This window comes from Natrix helvetica (genome assembly GCF_964273705.1).
Source record: "Natrix helvetica genome assembly, chromosome: 14".
NCBI lineage: Eukaryota > Metazoa > Chordata > Lepidosauria > Squamata > Natricidae > Natrix > Natrix helvetica.
This window is the reverse complement of record NC_138564.1, coordinates 5285602-5309628: the sequence shown is the minus strand read 5'-3', so window position 1 is coordinate 5309628 and position 24027 is coordinate 5285602. Positions and strand designations below refer to the sequence as shown.

Here is a 24027-nt window from a genome sequence, read left to right as displayed (position 1 = left end):
CGGTTTCTATCGTGTTTGGATTCCTTGTGTTGGATTTTGGATTTTGGACATGCCAAATAGGAAGTTTGCATCTTTACATTCCTCCCTCCCCCCCTCCCTCCCTCCCTCCCTCCCTCCCTCCCTCTCTCTCTCAGTGCTGAAATGCATTTTTGGTTTATTGCTCAGTATGGATTAAGGGCACAAGTAATGAACAGCATCAGCATAGCTGGAAGTCCAAATTCTTTCTGTAGCAATAGCAATATATACCGCTTCACGGTGCTTTTCCAGCCCTCTCTAAGCGGTTTACAGAGTCAGCCTCTTGTCCCCAACAATATAGGTCCTCATTTTACCCACCTTGGAAAGCTGAGTCAACCTTGAGCTAATGAGAATCGAACTCCTGGAGTGAGCAGTGAGTTAGCCTGCAGTACTGCATTCTAAACACTGTGTACCATGGAAGGAAGGAAGGAAGGAAGGAAGGAAGGAAGGAAGGAAGGAAGGAAGGAAGGAAGGAAGGAAGGAAGGAAAGAAAGATGCAGTACTGCATTCTAAACACTGTACCATGGATGGATGGATGGATGGATGGATGGATGGATGGATGGAAGGAAGGAAGGAAGGAAGGAAACATGCAGTACTGCATTCTAAATACTGTGTACCAGGAAGAAGGGAAAGGAAGGAAAGGAAAGGAAAGGAAAGGAAAGGAAAGGAAAGGAAAGGAAAGGAAAAGGAATAGCAATAGCAATAGCAATAGCAATAGCAATACAATACAATACAATAGAAGAGTTGGAAGGGACCTTTGAGGTCTTCTAGTCCAACCCCCTGCCTAGGCAGGGAACCCTATACCGTTTCAGACAAATGGCTCTCCAACATCTTCTTAAAGACTTCCAGTGTTGGGGCATTCACAACTTCTGGAGGCAACTTCTGTTCCACGGATTAATTGTTCTAACTGTCAGGAAGTTTCTCCTCAGTTCTAAGTTGCTTCTCTCCTTGATTAGTTTCCACCCATTGCTTCTTGTTCTACCCTCACTTGCCTTGGAAAGTAGTTTGACTCCCTCTTCTTTGTGGCAACCCCTGATAGTACTTAAACTGATAGCAACGGTACTTAAACTTATATACCCCTTCACAGTTCTTTCTAGGCCTCTCTAAGCGGTTTACAGAGTCAGCCTCTTGCCCCCCACAATCTGGGTCCTCATTTTAACGACCTTGGAAGGACGGATGGTTGAATCAGCATTGAGCCGGTCAGAATCGCACTCCTGGAGTGAGCAGTGAGTTAGCCTGCAGTACTGCATTCTAAACACTGCGTACCATGGAAGAAAAGAAGTGAGGGAGGGACGGAGAGAGGGAGGGAGGAAGGACGGAAGGAAGGACTGACAATAGCACTAGCGCTTAGACTTTCATACCGCTTTACAGCCCTTTCCAACCCTCTCTAAGCAGTTTACAGAGTCAGCCTCTTGCCCTCAACAATCTGGGTCCTCATTTTACCCACCTCGGAAGGACGGAAGGCTGAGTCAATCTTGACCCTGTCAGGGTCGAACTCCAGGCTGTGGACAGAGTTAGCCTGCAATACTGCATTCTAACCCCTGCTCTACGATGGATGGATGGATGGATGGATAGATGGAAGGAAGGGAGGAAGGAAGGAAGGAAGGAAGAGCAATAGTAATAGCACTTATATACTGCTTCACAGTGCTTTTACAGCCATCTCTAGTGGTTTACAGAGTCAGCCTCTTGCCCTCAACAATCTGGGTCCTCATTTTACCCACCTCGGAAGGACGGAAGGCTGAGTCAATCTTGAGCTGGTTCAGAATCAAACTGCCGGCAGTGGGCAGAGTTTGCCTGCAGTACTGCCTTCTAACCACTGCGTAATATGGATGGATGGATGGATGGATGGATGGATGGATGGATGGGAGGAAGGAAGGAAGGAAGGAAGGAAGGAAGGAACGAACGAAGGAACGAAGGAACAAAGGAACGAAGGAACGAAGGAGAAAAGGAAGAGCAATAGCAATAACACTTAAGACTTATATTCCACTTCACTGTGCTTTCCAGCCCTCTCTAAGCGGTTGACAGAATCAGCTCCTCATTTTGCCCACCTTGGACGGATGGAAGGCTGAGTCAACCTTGAGCCTGGTGAGATTCGAATTTCCAAATTGCAGGCAGCAAACGTAGCCTGCGCCACCACGACTCATACCTCTTTGTGCACTTCGGAGTTTGTGGTTTCAGCCAGAGTTCCACAACCTTTCCAGCTAAGTGGACTGGCAGGGGTGGGCTGGTGGGTGGGGAGGAGAGTTGATGGTCTCATGCGTGCGGCTGACGTGCACGCAACTCCATTTGCACAAGTGGTGCGCACGCACATGCACACACCGGCCACTCACGATAATGGAGCACACATGAAGATGCTCGCCCACTGCTCACACCAGTGGGGATGCGCATAAGTGCACCTGCTCACTCTCTGTTTCCAAGGGTCTTCATCCCAAATTGCATAGCAAAAACTCTGTAGAGATTCTCAGCCATCCAGGCCATGGTTGCCCCAAAGGTGCTTTTTCAACAGGCAACTGGACTTTCTGTTCCTGGATGACTGAGAATCTCTACAGACTTTCAGCTGTACAATTTGGGATGAAGACCCTTGGAATGGTGGGGGAGCAGGAATGGATTTCCAGAGGAGAAATTGCAGATTACAGGAACCATTTTCACCACTCAGGGGACCCTGAAGACACAGATAAATCTCCAAGTGGCCTCAACGACCCTCTCAAAGGATGCAAATGACCAGCCAGGGATATAAATCCTTCCGTTCCCCACCATCCAGTCGGAGCTGAAGAAGCTTCTTGGATGAGAAGAGAAACGTCTTCAAAAGGAAAAAAAAACAGAAAGTCCAGTTGCCTCTTGAAAAAGCACCTTTGGGGCAACTATGGCCTGGATGGCTGAGAATCTCTACATAATTTTTACTATGCAATTTGGGATGAAGACCCTTGGAATGGTGCGGGAGTAGGAATGGCTTTCCAGAGAGGAAAAAACTGCAGACTGCAAGAACCATTTGCACCACTAAGGTGACCCTGAGGACACAAATAAGCCTCCAAGTGGCCTCAACGACCCTCTCAAAGGATGCAAAGGACCAGCTGTCTGCAAGGAGCATAAACCCTTCCATTCCCCACCATCCAAGTCAGAGCTGAAGAAGCTTCTTGGATGAGAAGCGAAACGTCTTCGAAAGAAAAAAAAAACAAGAACGTCCCATTGCCTCCTGAAAACAAAGCATCCTTGGGACAACCGTGAACCTGGATGGCTGAGAATCTCTAAAGTTTCTTCACCCTCATCCTCACCCTACACCCCAGCTACAGATCTCCGCCACTGCTGACGAACAGCTGTGTTTGTGCGTGCAAAGGGACACTGCCAAACCGTCACTACCAGGAGGCCTCTCCTTTATCCTTGGCCATTAAGCATGCAGCCTGCGAAGGAGACAGGTTCGCTGGCTTTCTTACCTGGCCGTTACTAGGCAACTGCAGAATTTACCGCGTTGGGTGACAGCTGTTGGGTACATGCACGGAAGCCTAAATGGAAGGGGAATTGCTGGGTTGGAGCGGGGAGGGGAGAGGATTGCAATTGATATCAATAAAAAGATTGGGAAGCCAGGAGGCAAATGTCACTTCGCTGGGAGTGCCTGAACGGAGCTCTCGAGCCTTTGGGCTGGTGGGTGTCATTTTGTTAAATATTTTTTCAATTAATTCATTTATTTCCCACCTTATTTTGCAAATGGCTCGAGGCAGCTGGACCAGGAGTGAGATCCAGCAGGTTCTGACAGGTTCTGGAGAACCGGTAGCGGAAATTTTGAGTAGTTCGGAGAACCAGGAAATACCACCTCTGGCTGAATCTAGACTGGGGTGGGAATGGAGATTTTGAAGTATCCTTTCCCTGGAGTGGGGAGGAAATGGAGATTTTACAGTATCCTTCCCCTGGAGTGGGGAGGGAATGGGGATTTTGTAGTATTCTTGCCCTGGAGTGGGGAGGGAATGGGGATTTTGCAGTATCCTTCTCCTGGAGTGGGGAGGAAATGGGGATTTTGCAGTATCCTTCCCCTGGAGTGGGGAGGGAATGGGGATTTTGCAGTATCCTTCCCCCAGGAGTGGAGAGGGAATGGGGATTTTACAGCATCCTTCCCCTGGAGTGGGGAGGGAATGGAGATTTTGCAGTATCCTTCCCCCTGGAGTGGGGAGGGAATGGGGATTTTGAAGTATCCTTCCCCTGGAGTGGGGAGGGAATGGAGATTTTGCAGTATCCTTCCCCCAGGAATGGGGAGGGAATGGAGATTTTGCAGTATCCTTCCCCCAGGAGTGGAGAGGGAATGGGGATTTTACAGCATCCTTCCCCTGGAGTGGGGAGGGAATGGAGATTTTGCAGTATCCTTCCCCCTGGAGTGGGGAGGGAATGGGGATTTTGCAGTATCCTTCCCCCAGGAGTGGAGAGGGAATGGGGATTTTACAGCATCCTTCCCCCTGGAGTGGGGAGGGAATGGAGATTTTGCAGTATCCTTCCCCCAGGAATGGGGAGGGAATGGAGATTTTGCAGTATCCTTCCCCCAGGAGTGGAGAGGGAATGGGGATTTTACAGCATCCTTCCCCTGGAGTGGGGAGGGAATGGAGATTTTGCAGTATCCTTCCCCCTGGAGTGGGGAGGGAATGGGGATTTTGAAGTATCCTTCCCCCAGGAGTGGGGAGGGAATGGGGATTTTGCAGTATCCTTCCCCCAGGAGTGGAGAGGGAATGGGGATTTTACAGCATCCTTCCCCCTGGAGTGGGGAGGGAATGGGGATTTTGCAGTATCCTTCCCCCTGGAGTGGGGAGGGAATGGGGATTTTGAAGTATCCTTCCCCCAGGAATGGGGAGGGAATGGAGATTTTGCAGTATCCTTCCCCCAGGAGTGGAGAGGGAATGGGGATTTTACAGCATCCTTCCCCTGGAGTGGGGAGGAAATGGAGATTTTGCAGCATCCTTCCCCCTGGAGTGGGGAGGGAATGGGGATTTTGAAGTATCCTTCCCCCAGGAGTGGGGAGGGAATGGGGATTTTGCAGTATCCTTCCCCCAGGAGTGGAGAGGGAATGGGGATTTTACAGCATCCTTCCCCCTGGAGTGGGGAGGGAATGGGGATTTTGCAGTATCCTTCCCCCTGGAGTGGGGAGGGAATGGGGATTTTGAAGTATCCTTCCCCCAGGAATGGGGAGGGAATGGAGATTTTGCAGTATCCTTCCCCCAGGAGTGGAGAGGGAATGGGGATTTTACAGCATCCTTCCCCTGGAGTGGGGAGGAAATGGAGATTTTGCAGCATCCTTCCCCCTGGAGTGGGGAGGGAATGGGGATTTTGCAGTATCCACACCCACCAAGCCACGCCCACAATACCGGTAGAAAAAAAATGAATTTCACCACTGGGCTGGATGGTGTACAATAAAATTATTAAAAGGATAGAAACGGGTGCCTGAATGGGTGGGACAGGCTGAAGTAGTAAACAGTAACAGAGTTGGAAGGGACCTTGGAGGTCATCCAGTCCAACCCCTTGCTTACACAGGAGGCCTGTACTAGGGATTCGAACCGCTGAACTGCCGGGACAATGACAGTTTCATAAGATAATGTTCTCAGGCTGTGGTCTAGGGCTGCAGTTCTGCCTCCTGCCTCCCAAGGTTATCCTCACAGCCCGTTGCAGAAAACTCTCCACCTCAGCTCTTCTGCCATCAATCCAGATGCGATAAAATGCCTCCCCACCCCCTCTATTCAGCTGAGTAATTTTATGGCGATGCGTTTTCCCGGCTTCAGAAACAGCCTTCGCTCAAAAGGTTAAACATCAGCTAAACAAAAACTTCCAGCTCCATGTTTGGAAAAACCCGATGGAAAAAAAGCATGTGTAAACATTAAAGCTGTTTGCAAGTTGCTCGTGTTGCAGATTCCCTTAAAAACACTCAACGGAATGGACCAAATATTTACTGGAGGTGCTAAAGCAAACACACAACACATCTGCTCCTCTTCACAATTTCGCGGAAGCCAACGGCAGTCTTCCACAAACACGGCCGTCTAACCCGCACGGCAAAATGTGATGGGGTTTGTGTTTTTTTGGCTTGAGCATTCTTGTTTGAGGTTTCGGGAACTATTATTTAAAGGTCAAATGAAACTATCCACTTGTCTACTATTTCTCTGCTATCTCAGTGGGTTCAGGGCTAACGTCCTGCTAGATCCTATGGAAAGGAGCTCCATATTCCTGTCTCCCAGGGACTGATGCAGAAAAGGCCCTGCTTTGTGTGTACAGCTGGTGGCACCCACAATAGGAAAGTCCCCAGTCCTCAAGAGGAGATGCGATAGATGATAGATAGATAGATAGATAGATAGATAGATAGATAGATAGATAGATAGATAGATAGATAGATAGATGATAGATAGATAGATGATAGATAGATAGATAGATAGATAGATAGATAGATAGATAGATAGATAGATGATAGATAGATAGATGATAGATAGATAGATAGATGATAGCTAGATAGCTAGATAGCTAGATAGATAGATAGATAGATGATAGATAGATAGATAGATAGATAGATAGATAGATAGATAGATAGATAGATAGATAGATAGATGATAGATAGCTGATAGGTAGGTAGGTAGGTAGGTAGGTAGGTAGGTAGGTAGATAGATAGATGATAGATAGATAGATAGATAGTAGGTAGGTAGATAGATAGATAGATAGATAGATAGATAGATAGATAGATAGATGATAGATAGATGATAGATAGATAGATAGATAGATGATAGATAGATAGATAGATAGATAGTAGGTAGGTAGATAGATAGATAGATAGATAGATAGATAGATAGATAGATAGATAGATGATAGATAGATAGATAGATAGATAGATAGATAGATAGATAGGAGGTAGGTAGGTAGGTAGGTAGGTAGGTAGGTAGATAGATAGATAGATAGATAGATAGATAGATAGATAGATAGATAGATGATAGATAGATAGATAGATAGATAGATAGATAGATAGATGATAGATAGATAGATGATAGATAGATAGATAGATAGATACATAGATAGATAGATAGATAGATAGATAGATAGATAGATAGATAGATGATAGATAGCTGATAGGTAGGTAGGTAGGTAGGTAGGTAGGTAGGTAGGTAGATAGATAGATGATAGATAGATAGATAGATAGATAGATAGATAGATAGATAGATAGATGGTAGGTAGGTAGGTAGGTAGGTAGGTAGATAGATAGATAGATAGATAGATAGATAGATAGATAGATAGATAGATGATAGATAGATAGATAGATAGATAGATAGATAGATAGATAGTAGGTAGGTAGGTAGGTAGGTAGGTAGGTAGGTAGGTAGATAGATAGATGATAGATAGATAGATAGATAGATAGATAGATGATAGGTAGGTAGGTAGGTAGGTAGGTAGGTAGGTAGGTAGGTAGATGATAGATAGATAGATAGATAGATGATAGATAGATAGATGATAGATAGATAGATAGATAGATAGATAGATAGATAGATGATAGATAGATAGAGAGAGAGAGAGAGAGAGATAGATAGATAGATGATAGATAAGATAGATAGATAGATAGATAGATAGATAGATAGATAGATAGATAGATAGATAGATAGATGATAGATAGATAGAGAGAGAGAGAGATAAATAGTTAGATGATAGATAGCTGATAGGTAGGTAGGTAGGTAGGTAGGTAGGTAGGTAGGTAGATACATAGATAGATAGATAGATAGATAGATAGATAGATAGATAGATAGATAGATAGATAGATAGATGATAAATAGGTAGGTAGGTAGGTAGGTAGGTAGGTAGGTAGGTAGGGATAGATAGATAGATAGATAGATAGATAGATAGATAGATAGATAGATAGATAGATAGATGATAGATAGATAGATAGATAGATAGATAGATAGATAGATAGATAGATGATAGACAGACAGACAGACAGACAGACACAGTGCTCAGTGGCTAAGACGATCAGAAAGGTTGGCAGTTCAGCAGTTCAAACCCCTAGCGCTGTGTAACAGAGTGAGCTCCCGTGACTTGTCCCAGCTTCTGCCAGCCTAGCAGTTCGAAAGCACGTAACAAAATGCAAGTAGAAAAACAGGAACCACCTTTGGTTCCCAGCATTCCGTGCGCCTTTGGCGTTGAGTCATGCCAGCCACATGACTACGGAAACATCTTCGGATAGTGCTGGCTCTTCTGCTTTGAAATGGAGATGAGCACTGCCCCCTAGAGTCAGGAACGACTAGCACATATATGCGAGGGGAACCTTTAGCTTGAGGGGGAGAGGGAGAGATGGAGGGAGGGAGGAAGAGAGAGGGAGAGGAAGAGGGAGAGGGAGAGGGAGAGGGAGAGGGAGAGGGAGAGGGAGAGGGAGAGAGAGAGAGAGAGAGAGAGAGAGAGAGAGAGAGAGAGAGAGAGAGAGGAGACATCTGAGTCCAAAGCAGGAATGGGGATGGAGAAAGCATCTCAGATGTGACCCTCCCTCATTCTCTGGAACATAAAAACGGGAGGAGGGGGTGTAGCATTGTATAGTATTGGTGAGTTCTAGTCTGGATTTAAGGACTGTAAATTGCTGTATTCCCCCCCCCCTGTCAATTTCTTCATCAGGCCCCATAAAATACATGAATCTTTGGTATCAACCTATATCAGGAATGGTGAACTTTGTCAGCCCCGAGTGCCCAAACCAGAATGCCCGTGCACCGTAGCCCCAGAAACTCAAAGACAAGCTGGCCAGTGTGCATCCTCATGCTGGCCAGCTGGTTTTGGGCTTTCTCACCATGCGCATGCATGCTGGCCAGCTGGTCTTTGTGCATATCGAAGCGCCCGAAACCTGAAGATCAGATGTCTTCTGCATATGCCTATGCACCGGCCAGCTGTTCTTTAGGTTTCCGGGGCTCCGGCATGCGCAAAGATCAGCTGGCTGGTGCGCACGCGCACTCCAGAAACCAGAAGAGCAGCGTACGTACCATAGGTTCGCCATCAGGAAGAGCAGCGTACGTACCATATGTTCGCCATTATCAACGGAGCTGATGCCCCCATTTTCCTTCTGAGCAAAGTGGCGTGATGCCATCCTTGGACACGCTTAAGCCAAACGTACCACGTCCGATCTTCATTAAGAGCCTTGGCGAAGGACATTAGTTCAGAGAGGGGAAGCATTCTGTGAGCAAATGACATCGCAGGCCTGAGATGTAATGAAATCGAGACTAATTTGGTTTGTAGCGGATTTACCTAACTTTAATGCTTGGAGGAGGGAGAGAAGATATGAAGTGAGTTTTTTGCCCATCGCTTCCAGGTAGAGCTGATAAGACCGGTTGAACTAATTCAGTTTTTCTTTAAGGCTACTGTCAGAGTTCCAAATAACATCCAAAATTAAATCAGAGTCCGAGGCAAAGGATTCCTCAAAGTTCCAATTGATGAAGAGAGCCATGTTGGCACATCTGGGAAAACCCGAATCTGAAAGCTTCCCGGTTTTCCCCACCTAGTTGAAAGTTCAAGATCTTGCCCCCACACCCCCAAGTTCATCCCATGGTCCAATCTCCCACTGCCATGCTGGCAGTTCCACCTATCCAGTTCCGGTCATGTGCAGAGGTGCAGAGACAAAGGATGACCTTGGCTTTCTAGAAAGAATGTTGTTATGGCTACCTATCATCTAACTCCGTACAATCCCCCCTCCCATTTTCCCACCATAGAAAATGCCTAGTAGAATAATAGAAAGTGTGGCAGGCCAGAGATCCAAAAGGAAAGATGGCTGCAGGCCTGACAGGATCTTGCAAGCTTGACAGTGCAATCCTCACACCCTCATCTTTACAAGCAATAACTTGGGGAGAGTCTCTTTGGAGCCTCTTTGCTCCATCTACTAGGCCAGTGGTCACCAAGTAGTGGTCCGTAAGAAAATTCTGTGGTCCGCAGAAAAATTATTTGCATTTTTTATATTGCACTCAATCAGTGGTCCTCAAACTACGGCCCCTGGGACGGACACGTGCAATGAACGCTTGTGTTGCTGCAGAGAGTCTCCCCCTTCGGGATCTTTTTGTGTGGCTCAGAGGGGGGCAGAAATTTCGACATGGGGTCTGCTTCAGCCTCCTGGTGGGGGGCTTTGGGCGAAGGCTGGAAGGAAGCGCTGCTGATGGTAAAGAGCTGGAGGGCTCCGTTCCAGTGGGACTGCATCATGGTCTGGAACTGCAGCCTGCTGAGCCTCCAGGCACCAGTACCTGGCCTTGCACTCCCGCACGTCTTCCCTCTACTTGGAAAGCCTATACTCGTAGTCCTCATTGAGGTGCTTCTGCTGAGCCTCCTTCTGGGTCAGATCCAATTTGAACTGAGCTGTTTTGCCAACTCTTTCTCCTGGGGGCTGCTTAGCTCCAACAACTGCTTCCTGTTGGGGCCCTAAGGATCCCGGGGGGGGGGGGGGAGGCAAGGAATGGCTGGGATGGGGAGGGATGAGTAGAGGCCGGCGAGGTGCCCTTCGACATGAGTGACATCAAGTTGGCCACACCCACCCAGTCACATGACCACCTTGCCACTCCCACTCAGGCGGTCATTAGGCAGATCGTATTAGTGGTCCGTGGGATTTAAAATTATGAACTTAGCGGTCCCTGAGGTCCGAAAAGTTGGAGACCTCTGCACTAGGCAACTGTGGGCTATGTTAACTCTTATCTGACTGACATTTCTTTCCTGGTCTCCCAAGGTCATTCTCACACATTTTTACGGTATTTCTCCAACTTGCACCTTCGAGGGAATGTGGACTTCAACTCCCAGAATTCTCATCCATGACCATGTTGGCTGTGGAATTGCGGGAGTTGAAGTGCGCACACCCGAAAACGGCTGTAGTAGGGAAGCAGTGTATTAAGTGGTTGGTTATTTCTCGCATTGTCTCTGTTTGCAGTTCTTGTTGGTTGCACTTAATAGACGTCTGTCTCTGGGCCTTGTTGACTGTGACGAACTTGGGAACGGAAGGATACTGTTGAAATCACTTTTCCTGGAAGTCAATTGTCTGCACGTCACTCAAAATCGAAGGCCTGGTGTTCCAACTAGAGCCAATTCCTTACTAGGAATTGCTCAGTTTGGCTGAGCAACTGAAGGGTGGGGAGGTTTGGAAACGGGCCCCTGTGCTTCGTCTGAACGGCTCGCTCGTTCGTCCCACCTCCAGACGTTATTAAAAGTTCATCTGCCTTGCTCTCTTGCTGATGTGCTTTTTCACTGTGGGAGCTTCCAACACTGTGGTTAATAATCAAAGGCAATTAAAAACAGGTATGTTAAAGCCGTGTGATTTTGATTGGGTTGGTTTTGATGGCATAATGAATGCTTTGTCAGTTTCTCTTGGAGGGCTTTCGTGCCTAAGATAGATGATAGATAGATAGATAGATAGATAGATAGATAGATAGATAGATAGATAGATAGATAGATAGATAGATAGATAGATAGACAGACAGATAGATAGACAGACAGACAGACTCACTGTCTCCTGGTGGTAGACCTAAACTCACACAGTCGGCTTTCAAGACTAAGGCTGAACTAGAACTCACCGTCTCCTGGTGATTGGCCCAAGGTCACTGAACTGGCTTTAATATCTAAGGTAGGACTAGAATTCACTGTCTCCTGGTGATTGACCTAAACTCACACTGTTGGCTTTCATGCATAAAGTGAAACTAGAGGTCACAGTCTCCTGGTGATTGAACCAAGTCACCCAGCTGGCTTACATGCCTAAGGTGGAACTAGAACTCACTGTCTCCTGGTGATTGACTTAAACTCACACATTTGGCTTTCATGCCTAAGGCAGGACTAGAATTCACTGTCTCCTGGTGATTGACCTAAACTCACACTGTTGGCTTTCATGCATAAAGTGAAACTAGAGGTCACAGTCTCCTGGTGATTGAACCAAGTCACCCAGCTGGCTTACATGCCTAAGGTGGAACTAGAACTCACTGTCTCCTGGTGATTGACCTAAACTCACACAGTTGGCTTTTATGCCTAAGGCAGGACTAGAACTCATTATCTCCTGCTTTTTAGCCTGATGCCTTAATGACTAGACCAAGCCAGCTCCCTTTTGTATAGTATTTGCGATCCAAAGTAAAACTACTACTAGAAACTGCTTTAAGGGACCACAAACGTGATGCCTTTTCCTTCTACATGTATTAAAAAAAATAAATTATCAAGAGCTCTGATTTCTCCCAATCTGCTGGGATCGCATATAACCAGACCCTTTTCCTATGCACGATGTGGGTTTATATGGGATCCGCTTGAGCCGTTGGGTAGATATATTCCCTACCTCTGAGATTGGTTGGTTTTTTCTGCAGACGTTTTGTGACCCAACTAGGCAACATGATCAGTATTAGAAGGGAATGGGGTTTGCAGAGAGGAGGAGGAGGAGGAGGAGGAGGAGGAGGAGGAGGAGGAGGAGGAGGAGGAGGAGGAGGAGGAGGAGGAGGAGGAGGAGGAGGAGGAACTGTGTGGTCATTGGTACTCTCCGAGCTTGGTGGGTTTTTTCTGCAGACGTTTCATGACCCAACTAGGCAACATGATCAGTGTTAGTAGGGAATGGGGTTTGCAGAGAGGAGGAGGAGAACTGTGGGGTCCTTGGAGCTTCCCAAGTTTGGTTGTTTCCTTGCAGACATTTCATGACCCAAATAGGGAACATCATCAGTGCTAGAAGGAAGTGGGGGTTTCCAGAGATAAGAGGGAGGGAGGGAGACAGAGGAGGAGGAGAAACAATGACTGTGGGGTCATTGGTGCTCTCTGAGCCTGTGTGGTTTTTTTTTTTTTTTGCAGACGTTTCATGACCCAACTAGGCAACATAATCAGTGTTAGAAGGGAATGAGGTTTGCTCTATAGACAAGTAGCTTGCCCTGACACTGTTATTGGGAGTGTTGAAAGAATGAAGTCTTCTGTGACCCATTTATTCATCTTTAGTCCTGGGAGTAATTTAATTTTGTGAAAGGCAAACCTTAAACGGCCATTTCCCCATTTTGAGCCGGACCTGCGAGATCAAAATTCGGAGGGACAGAAAGTGGTGGAATTAAATTTTGGCCTTTCGTGCCCTTTCGGCCGTGTTGTTTGCTTAAGGAAGGTAATTGAGTTTGGCTGTGATTACATCAGGTAACCAGAGTGCAGTGTTAATGTTGCCTGCACAGCAGGAAATGAGAACATTGATTTTATCTTTTTAATCATTAGCCTGTGAGCTGATGCTGGAATAGGCAAATTTTGAATCTTCTTTGCTTCTCCATTCCACCCCGCACCCACCAACTTTCTTGAAGCTTCTCTTCTGGGAAGAGGAGACCGATAAGAGTTTTGCAAGAGATAAAATATAAGCTATCGGATAGAAAGTAGGACCCTCTTTCTAGATCTCAAAAAAGGGTCAAGAGATGGGAAAGGATCTCTCTGTGGGAACTGTATTTTTGTTGCATTTAGCTACTAACTAGAACGGGTGTCTGCAACTTGCGGCTCCGGAGCCACATGCGGCTCTTTGGGCCCTCTGCTGTGGCTCCCTGTCAGGTGATCCCACCACTGGCTGGCCTCGCCTTCCCCTCCCAGTCAATCCTGGCCTGAGAAGGCAAGGGCAATGGTGGGGGATGGAGAAGCAACAGGAGAGAGAGAGAGAGATACACAGAGAGAGAGAAAAACAGAGAGGAGAGAGATACAGATAGAGAGAGAGATGAGAGAGAGATACACAGAGAGAGAGAGAAAGAGTGAGGAGAGAGAGACACAGAGACAGAGAGATACACAGAGAGAGAGAGTGATACAGAGATACAGAGAGAGAGAGGAGAGACAGAGAGATGCAGAGACAGAGAGAGATACAGAGATAGAGAGAGATAGAGAGAGGAGAGATATACAGATATATATATGTGTGTGTGTGTGTGTATAGATAGATAGATAGAGAGAGAGAGAGAGAGAGAGAGAGAGATACAGAGAGAGAGAGGAAAGAGTTACAGAGAGAGATATACAGAGAGAGAGGAGAGAGAGATACAGAGTTACAGAGAGGAGAGAGAGAAAGAGAGAGAGGAGAGATACAGAGAGAGAGAGAGGAGAGAGATACAGAGAGAGAGGAGAGAGAGATACAGTGAGAAAGAAAGAGAGAGAGTGAGGAGAGATACAGAGACAAAGATAGATACAGAGAGAGAGTGATACAGAGATACAGAGACAGAGAGAGATACGGAGAGAGAGAGTGATACAGAGAGAGAGAGTGAGTGAGTGAGTGAGAGAAATACAGAGAGAGGGAGAGAGAGTTACACACAGAGAGAGTGACACATAGATACAGAGAAAGAGATGTCAAAAGGGTTTTGTGTTCTGGGTGTTTTTTTAACAACCCGTTCTCTGCCCTAATGACCAGCTGGGTAGGCATGGCTAGCTATCATTTTCATACCTATCTCTGCATGGAAAAACTGACAAGCAGAAAAGGAAGAGACAGAAGTGCATTGCCCATGACCTTTGCATCCCTCTTTTCAAAAGACAATTTTACCCCTGTTGAGAAATCTTGTTCTTTCTCCAATAAGCTGAAGGCCGCTGGATTGTCAAGTCAACCCATGGTCCTCCACGGAAGTGAGAAACCTTGAATGAGAGCGTGACACCTCTTTTGTCCCTTCCGTTGATCAGGAGAGCTTTCTGTTGCCATAATCGTGAGACATCTTACATCCGTAAGGTTTCATTGGGCTGAGTAACGCTCCCTCTCTCCACGTTGAATCGGTTTGCAGTTTCTGTCAGAAATTAATGGCTTCTCTTTTGGGGAAGGTCCTCTCTCCTTTTGGCTACTAGGGTCTTAGCAGGCTGAGATGTGAAATTCTGAGATGGAGAACATCAAAATGATCCCTTTAAAAAGAGGATTTGGCTTCTATTTTGGCCGAAAGGGATTGTTAGATGGGTGAAAAGACAGCTACCCAAAACTGGATCCTTGTGGGAAATTGCTACGTAATTGAGCCAGGTCTTATGACTTGCCAAAGATTAAGAATCAAAGTTCACCACCAGGTGGTGAAATTCATTTTTTTTACTACGGGTTCTGTGGGCGTGGCTTGGTGGGCGTGGCAGGGGAAGGATACTGCAAAATCCCCATTCCCTCCCCATTCTGGGGCCAGCCGAAGGTGGCATTTGCTGGTTCTCCGAATTACTCAAAATTTCCGCTACCGGTTCTCGAGAACCTGTCAGAACCTGCTGAATTTCACCCCTGGTCTCACCTAAACCTTGGCAACTTTAAGACTTGTGGACTTCAATCCCAGGATTCCTCAGAATTCTATTGCCTGAGGAATTTGGGAAGTTGAAATCCACAAGTCTCAAAGTTGCTGTCAGGTTTCCGAAAGATGCCCTAATTAATTCATGAGCCTCGAACCAAGTTTCAAAAGAAAACCAGTCATTTATTAGGAAGACCATTTTGGCAATACCGTATTGCAGTCAGATCTGACCTCATTTGAATTATGGATGAACTTTGCCCCTGTTCCTTCCCTCCCCTCAGTCTGTGTCATAAATCACCTTTCCCAATGAGGTGCACCCCTCCCAAGTCTGCTTATTAAACATGCCAATGCTTTATGAGTTGACAGTTCCCAAGGTTGGTGACCCCAGCCTCAACCACAAGATGGGCAGCAAATAAGTGTGATACATAAATCAGCATCCATGCAGGTCTAAGAAAAGGGCAAAAACTAACTAGAGCAGTGATGGCGAAGTGCCAAAGTGCCGAAAAGAGCACGTGCATGCGCTCGTTTGGGCCGCAACCTGGAAGGGGACATGCCCAGGGCGCATGTGAACGCCTGAACAGGACTTTTGGTTACCAGCACACACACATGCACGCTGGCCAGATAGTGTTCCTGGTTTCTGGCACGCATTCATGCACGACGATCAGCTGGCCATCCAGGAAAACGGAAGACTGGCTCTTCCCATTTCCAGCACTGCTGCACACACGAAGGCCAGCTGGTTGTCGCACATGCATGCGTGCATATCAGAAACACAGAGGAGGAAGGGGTGACACAGCACATGCCAGGCAACATGGCTCCAGGTGCCACTTCAGGCCCGTGTGCCATAGGTTCACCATCATGGAACTAGAGGACCCAATAGTCAGTAAGCCAGTAATCGGGCATTATCTACCAGCTGTTCTTCACCAACCAGCAAATCTGGATTTTGGCCGGATTCCTAAATCTACCACAATAGAGATATACATACAGGAGAGTGATGTCATCTTCCTTGACTGCATGTTCTCTAGTCCTTCTATTTCAGGATCTTATAGGCAATGGCCCTGCAAGATTTATGATACTGCAGTACAGCAGGAAAGAGAGACATCTCTGCCTCTTTATCCAGCTTGCAACAATAAAAAAAAAAAGCTCAAATTTAAACATTGGCTAAGAGTTGACAAATGCCTTGATGTCACATCGTCCATCAAGGTGTTGGTGCAATTGGCTCGAAGAAAAACCAACATACAAAACTTCATTTTGAGTGAACGTTCTGTCTAGTAGTTCACCAACTGCAGACACAGGTCCCTTGTAGGCACCAACGGTAGATACAACCAACTGGGGTCACGGTATGCCAAAATGCCGATGTCCTTAAACGTGTTCAAGAGACGGGAAGAGAGGCCAACTTTTCAGGAACTCTGTTGTGGATCCACTTTGATCATTCCTATCTATCTACAGTGTCTGTCTGTATCTATCCATCCATTCATCTATCTTTATCTATCTGACTGTCTGTCTGTCTGTCTGTCCGTCCGTCCGTCCATCCTTCCATCCATCCATCCATCCATCCATCCATCCATCCATCTATCATATCTATCTATATCTATCTATCTATCTATCTATCTATCTATCTATCTATCTATCTATCTATCTATCTATCTATCATCTATCATCTATCTATCTAATCATCTACACCTACCTACCTACCTACCAATCATCTATCAACTATATCATCTATCGTCCATCCATTCTTTCTTTCTATCTATCTATCTTCTATCTATCTATCTATCTATCTATCTATCATCTATCTATCTATCTATCATCTATCTCATTCTATCTATCTATCAATCTATCTATCATCTATCTATCTATCTATCTATCTATCTATCATCTATCTATCTATCTATCTATCTATCTATCTATCTATCTATCTATCTATCTATCTATCTAATCATCTATACCTACCTACCTACCAATCATCTATCAACTATATCATCTATCTGTCTGTCTGTCTGTCTATCTAATCATCTATACCTATCTGTTTATCATCTATCGATTGTCCATCCTATCTATCTATCATCTATCATCTGTGTGTCTGTGTGTCTGTGTGTCTGTGTGTCTGTCTGTCTGTCTGTCTGTCTGTCCGTCCGTCCGTCCATCCATCCATCCATCCATCCATCCATCCATCCCATCCCATCCCATCCCATCCATCCATCCATCCATCCATCCATCCATCCATCCATCTATCTATCTATCTATCTATCTATGTATACATACCTACTTATATACATATACCCATTTGGTCATCCAGCCATTGATCTATCAGCCATCCATCCCTATAGCCACTATAATGCTAGAAAATCTGAAAGTAAAACTATTTTATGAAGAAGATCATGCTGAGAAACAGTGGCCTAGTCTGCCTGAAATTTCCCTATTCCCTCCTTCTTCCTGTGCCTGAAACAGCTGAGAAATCTTTCTGCCTTCAAGCTTATGGGCCACATGGTCTTTAGAGTACAGTTAAGAAAGCCAAAATGGTTGTTCTGACCCAGGCTTCCCCAAAAAGCAGGAGGCAGAGGTCCCGACAAAACCCCTTTTATTAAACAAATGTGAATTCCTCCCATTTACATTCAGACAAGGCCCGGCAAACAGTCTTTCAAAGGAATATTTATGACTACAGACCTTATCTATCTTGGAAAGCTGCCATGTCAATATTGAGGTGCTGTGCAAGGAAAGGAAAAGAAAGGAAAGACTGAGCACAGAGCCTCTGACTCTTGTTTTAAAACTATTGTTGATTTCACCCCATTCCTAAGAGGTCTGTAGGGGGCACGCATAAGCGCACCAGGGTGCCTACCATTTCTGTCCTACTGTCTCCATTTATTCATACCCATTTACTGTGTTTATATTTAGGTTTATACTTATAACTGTTATACCTATTTATGTTTATACTTATTATCTTTTACATGTTTGGCAAACTAAATAAATAAATAAAAAGATTCACAGACAGATCTTCACACTCTTCTTTATAAGGCCTTGGTAAGGCCACACTTGGAATACTGCGTTCAGTTCTGGTCGCCACGATGTAGAAAAGATGTGGAGACTCTAGAAAGAGTGCAGAGAAGAGCAACAAAGAGGATTAGGGGACTGGAGACTAAAACATATGAAGAACGGTTGCTGGAACTGGGTATGTCTAGCTTAAGAGAAAGAAGGACCAGGGGAGACATGATAGCAGTTTTCCAATATCTCAGGGGTTGCCACAAAGAAGAGGGAGTCAAGCTATTCTCCAAGGCACCTGAGGGTAGAACAAGAAGCAATGGGTGGAAACTAATCAAGGAGAGAAGCAACTTAGAACTGAAGAGAAATTTCCTGACAGTGAGAACAATTAATCCGTGGAACAGAAGTTGCCTCCAGAAGTTGTGAATGCCCCAACACTGGAAGTCTTTAAGAAGATGTTGGATAGCCATTTGTCTGAAACGGTATAGGGTTTCCTGCCTAGGCAGGGGGTTGGACTAGAAGACCTCCAAGGTCCCTTCCAACTCTACTATTGTATTGTATTATTGTACTCCTGAAATGAACGAATGAACGAATTGTTTCCTGCAAAAAACCCACTCCCCTTTCGCTCCTCTTTTATGTCCTATGGGAGGGGCCATTCACCGTCCACCTGTGGCTTTACTCCCAAGTCGACCCTGATCTCTGAGCTGTTGTTTTCTTCTGGCAGCTCTGCGCATGCGCATGCTGGGAACAGGCTCCAGCTGTTCCTCTGCCTCACTGCTGTCTTGCTCCGAAAGCAGCTGTGGCCCCTGTCTCTGTCTCCAATGCAGAGCTCTCGTCTGAGCCTTCCCCAGACTCCAGGACTGGCCCATGTTCCACCCCCAACCTCCTCACTATCCGCCTCTGCTGCCAGCTCTGCTGCCCGCTGGTAGGCCACAACATCGGTGTCCACTGCAGTATGATGAAAGCTCTTCCTTCTTCCCTATCTGGGAGCAGATTTCTCCCGAGACACCCCCCACCCCACCCCGCGACCAAGTCCCCTTCAAAGCAGCGAGATCTTTGGCTGTTCTTGCCGGTCTTGCTACATCTTACGAAATGAGAGCCTTTCCGTAACAAGATCCAGAACTCCCCAAAGGGAGATAAGTCTTCTCGAGCAGATAAATGGTAGCAGGAATTGTTTTCTCCGTGAAATGGAGCAGTGCTCAGCCATTACATAAGAGCGATGCGAGAGGGGGAGGGGGAGGAAGGGGGTATATCAACGCCGTGCGATCTCTCCAATTCAATTTCAGATCCATTTAGGCCAGGCGCTGACATTTTGCCAGGGTGGAAAGGAAAGGAAAGAGGAGGTCATGAGTTCTCTCCCAAACTTAAGAAAGGAACATCGGGGTACCTTTGGAAGTGGGGTGTACCCTTGAGATGCTGTGGAGGAACAGAGCAGTCTTACTCTTCTTCTGCTCCAAGAAAGTGAATTGCCAGGAGCAGGGGTGTCAAACTCAAGGCCCAGGGGCCGGAGCCGGCCTGCGGGGTGCTTAGATTTGGCCCAGGGGAGGGGGGCTGCCCTGGAAACAGCAAAGGATCACCCCGTGGTGCCTCTGCCAGTGAAAGTGGAGCTTTGAGTGCAGCCCTTCCGAGCTCCGTTTTTGCTGGCCGAGGGTTGCAGGAGACTGTCGCAGCCAAAAATGGAGCTTCCAACTCTATTGTTATTCTACTCAACTCTACTCTATTTCTGTTATTCTGTTTTATTCTATTCTATTCTATTCTATTCTACTCTACTCTACTCTACTCTATTTCTGTTATTCTGTTTTATTCTATTCTATTCTAGTCTAGTCTACTCTACTCTACTCTACTCTATTTCTGTTATTCTGTTTTATTCTATTCTATTCTAGTCTAGTCTAGTCTACTCTATTTCCGTTATTCTGTTCTGTTCTGTTCTGCTCTATTCTATTCTACTCTACTTTATCCCAGTAAGGGTATGGCTAGCTGATGAGAGCTAAATAGCTTGAAATAGATCTATACTAGTCTCCCTTTATTTATTTATCAGCACAAATACAACACACACACACACACACACACACACGCATGCATTTATATTATTTCATACATCTTTTTTCTTCATTCTATGTATAACATTCTATATATTCTATGTATAACAAGCTTTACTACATTTGACTAATTTTGTATCCATTTCCTATTATTTATTTGCTGCAGTCTATTTTGTATTTCTATCTTTTAATCATTTTCCGGTTTTGTAGTTGTTTTTTTTAATTTGTTGATCTTTCTTCCTTTCTTTTTTGCGTGCCTACTTTCCCCTCCTTTCCTCTAGGCAATGATACCATGAATCCCATGTGGGGTAACATTCAGATTCTTCTTTCTCTTTTAATTTAATAAGACCTGTGACACCATCAACCACTCTCCTTAACCTTGATTAGAATGGCCAACGATAGAAAATAGAAGCCTAGCCTCTCATTTTCCATTCCGTTAATTCTTCAAGGGTAGTGCTATTATTTTATTTTTAAACAATTAAAACCTGACAGACTTTGTCTCCAGTCTTTTTTTACCATCATCTGTGTGTGCTAGTTTGGGCAATTAAATTGGAGATGGTTGGTAGGAAACGTCAATTTTTAGGAAACTGACTTGGGACGTCTCTGTTTCGGAAAAAGGATGATTTTTCTAACTGCTTTCTCCCCTATGCGCGATAGAACGAGCCCCAGGATTGGTAATTGTCTCCTCCGTTCAGACAAAATACAACAAAACGCTGTCTTGTAAAAGAAATGAGGTTTTTTATTAACGGAGACGGAAACTTGTCTAATTAAAGGATGAGTTGTTGATTCGGTGTAAAAATGTAATGGATTTATTGAATCATTTCACTGAATCGCTACGGATTTGCGGAGCCGCTGAATAAATGCAGTTTCGAATGAAACACAGTTTTGTTTAACCAAAGGCCACCTCTTTAGAGCTGTGCTTCTTTCTTTGCAATCGATCCTTGCTCCTGGTGAGTTTATGAAAGGACAGGAAGCATGTACAATATTTGACCAAATTTAAAAGGAAATGTGTGCGACTGTGACTAAAGACAGAATGGGAGGCTTGATCCTTTGTACGGCCCAGGTGACAATACAGTATAACAGAACTGGAAGGGGTCTTGGAGGTCTTCTAGTCCAACCCACTGCTGAAGCAGGAGACCCTATGTCATTCCAGAAAAGTTAGCTGCCCAGTCTCTTCTTTAAAACCTCCAGTGATGAAGCACGCATAACTTCTGGAGGCAAGTCATTCCGCTGATTAAGTCATTCTAACTGCTAGGAAATTTCTCCTTAGTTCCATGTTGGATGCCTTTTTGTTTAGTTTCCATCCGTTGTCTCTTGTTCTGCCTTCAAATGCTTTGGAGAGTAGGTTGACTTCCTCTTTGACAGTCCCTCAAATATTGGAAGACTACTATCATCTCAGCTCTACCCCTTCTTTTCACTAGACTAGACATATCCAATTCCTGCATCCATTCACTGTGTGTTTTAGCCTCCGGTTCTCCACTGGACTGAATTTTAGGCATTGCCAAGATGGCTCAGTGGTTAGAGTGCAATACTGCAGGCTACTTCAGCTGACTGCTAGCTGCAGTTCGGCAGTTTGAATCTCACCGACTCAAGGTTGACTCCTCCTTCCGTCCTTCCGAGGTGGGTAAAATGAGGACCCAGATTGTTGGGGGCAAGAGGCTGACTCTGTAAACTGCTTAGAGAGGGCTGCGAAGTGGTATATAAGTTGTGCTATTGCTAGTGTCCTTCTTTCTTTCTTTCATTTCCTTCCTTCCTTCCTTCCTTCCTTCCTTCCTTCCTTCCTTCCTTCCTTCCTTCCTTCCTTCCTCCCTTGGTCCACAGTGGTTAGAAGGCAGTACTGCAGGCTACTTCTGCTGACTGTGGGCTGCCTGCAATTTGGCAGTTCGAATCTTACCAGGCTCAAGGTTGACTCGTCCTTCCGTCCTTCCGAGGTGGGTAAAATGAGGACCCAGATTGTTGGGGGGCAAGAGGCTGACTCTGTAAACCGCTTAAAGAGGGCTGTGAAGCGGTATATAAGTCTAAGTGCTATTGCTATTGTTCTTCCTTTTCTCCTTCTTTCTTTCCTTCCTTCCTTCCTTCTTTTCTTGCTCCGTAGTGGTTAGAAGGCAGTACTGCAGGCTACGTCCGCTGCCTGCCGTCTGCCTGCAACTTGGCAGTTCAAATCTCACCAGGCTCAAGCCTTCCATCCTTCCGAGGTGGGTCCTAGATTGTTGGGGGCAAGAGGCTGACTCTGTAAACCGCTTAGAGAGGGCTGGAGAGCACTGTGAAGCGGCATATAAGTCTAAGGGCCATTGCTATTGCAAAGAAACAGTGTTGAACTGAGGCTTCCCAAACCACCGTTGACCCAATTCCTGGAGACCTCGTAAGCCATGTTATGAAGGGCTAGGTAAACTTTTCAACATCGCCCCTAACAAAGGCTCCAACAGAGCTTAGAAGTTTTGACTTTTGCAACTGTGTGTCTGTGTTTGTGTGTGCTGGTGCAAATGTGTGCGTTTTTCCCTCTCCCTGCTCTAGCGCTCTCTCTCTCTCTCTTCAGCCCCCAGGCGACTAACAAGCTGTTTCCAGGCACTTACCGGAAAGGTCAACCCCAACCGGGCAGCAAAATTAATTTAAAATGAACAGCAGGCACCCCACACCAGAGCAGGAGGTCTGACCCTTTGGGGGGGGGGGGAGGCTGTTTCTATGGGAGAAACCATGTGGGCAGCTGGGTGGATTGCTTATGGAGAAACAAAAGTCCCAAGACCAGATACGGTTTTCGTAGCGATTGTTTAGAACCGTCATTTAAGGAATCAGCACTTCCTGGCCCTTTTCTTAACCCGTCTTGGCTCAGTCCCCGCCAATGCATCTCCTTGTCCATCTTTCAGGAAGACATTTCAGCAGGTAAGTCTTTTTTGCTTTCCATTGATTGTTTCCCTCTTATGCCCCTTTGCAAGGCGTTCTTTGCCATCTTCCAGCAACGTCCTGCCAGCACCTTCTTCGTCCTTCCATGAATTGCTTGGCTGTGGGAATAAAAAGCAGAATGCATTTATTATGGTGGTAGATCAGCTCAGAAAAGAAAAGAGATCCTCAATTCAACAGGCAATTGCTGTGTCTATTGGCGCATTGCACAGCTAGCAGGAATAAGCCAGACCCATCAACTTGTTCTGACAAACGGTTGACATGTTCTTCTTTCTTTTCTTCCGTTCAACCGAGTTATAAAGTATTATAAAATACAAAATGCAAAGTAAATAGGAAAGCAGTGGGGGGGGGGAAAGGGAAGTGAGGAAAGGAAAAGAAAGGGAAGGCAAGGCAAGGAAAGAAAAGGAAAGGAGATAGATGGAATGGAAAGGAAAGGAAGATAGAAAAAGGAAAGGAAAGGAAGATAGAAGAAGGAAAGGAAAAGAAAGGAAGATAGAAGAAGGAAAGGAAGGAAAGGAAAAGTAAAGAAGACAGAAGAAGGAAAGGAAGGAAAGGAAAAAAGGAAGAGAAGAAAGGAAGGAAGAAAAGAAAGGAAGATAGAAGAAGGAAAGGAAGCATTGACTTCTGACTCTTATAATAAAATAAAATCACCAAATCACAACTTTTTTGTTTTTTCATAATAATATGAACCAGCCATTTTTATAAAGATCTATCAGTCTAATTGGTAAACCCCAAAGTCAAGAGTTTCATTCTTTTCCACATCAAGCACCAAGTTCAGAAGTGGTACTTATGTTCTTTTCTTTAATCATTCTTTCATCCAAGTGCTCAATTCAATCATGTCTGATTCTTGGAAAGTTTTGGAAAGGCTTTGGGGGAGGGGGGAGTGTTTTGCCCTTGCCGTATCTTTCTTAGGATTCAGGGAGAGGGACTGGACCCTCGCCCAG

At 45.5% G+C, this 24027-nt stretch overlaps 1 protein-coding gene across 2 annotated transcripts in view; it reads left to right on the top strand.

Moving 5' to 3' along the window:
- The window catches only part of RIMBP2 (RIMS binding protein 2), a 104755-nt gene that overhangs the window by 20832 nt on the left and 59896 nt on the right, over nt 1-24027 (top strand). The gene's annotated exons all lie outside the window — the stretch shown is intronic.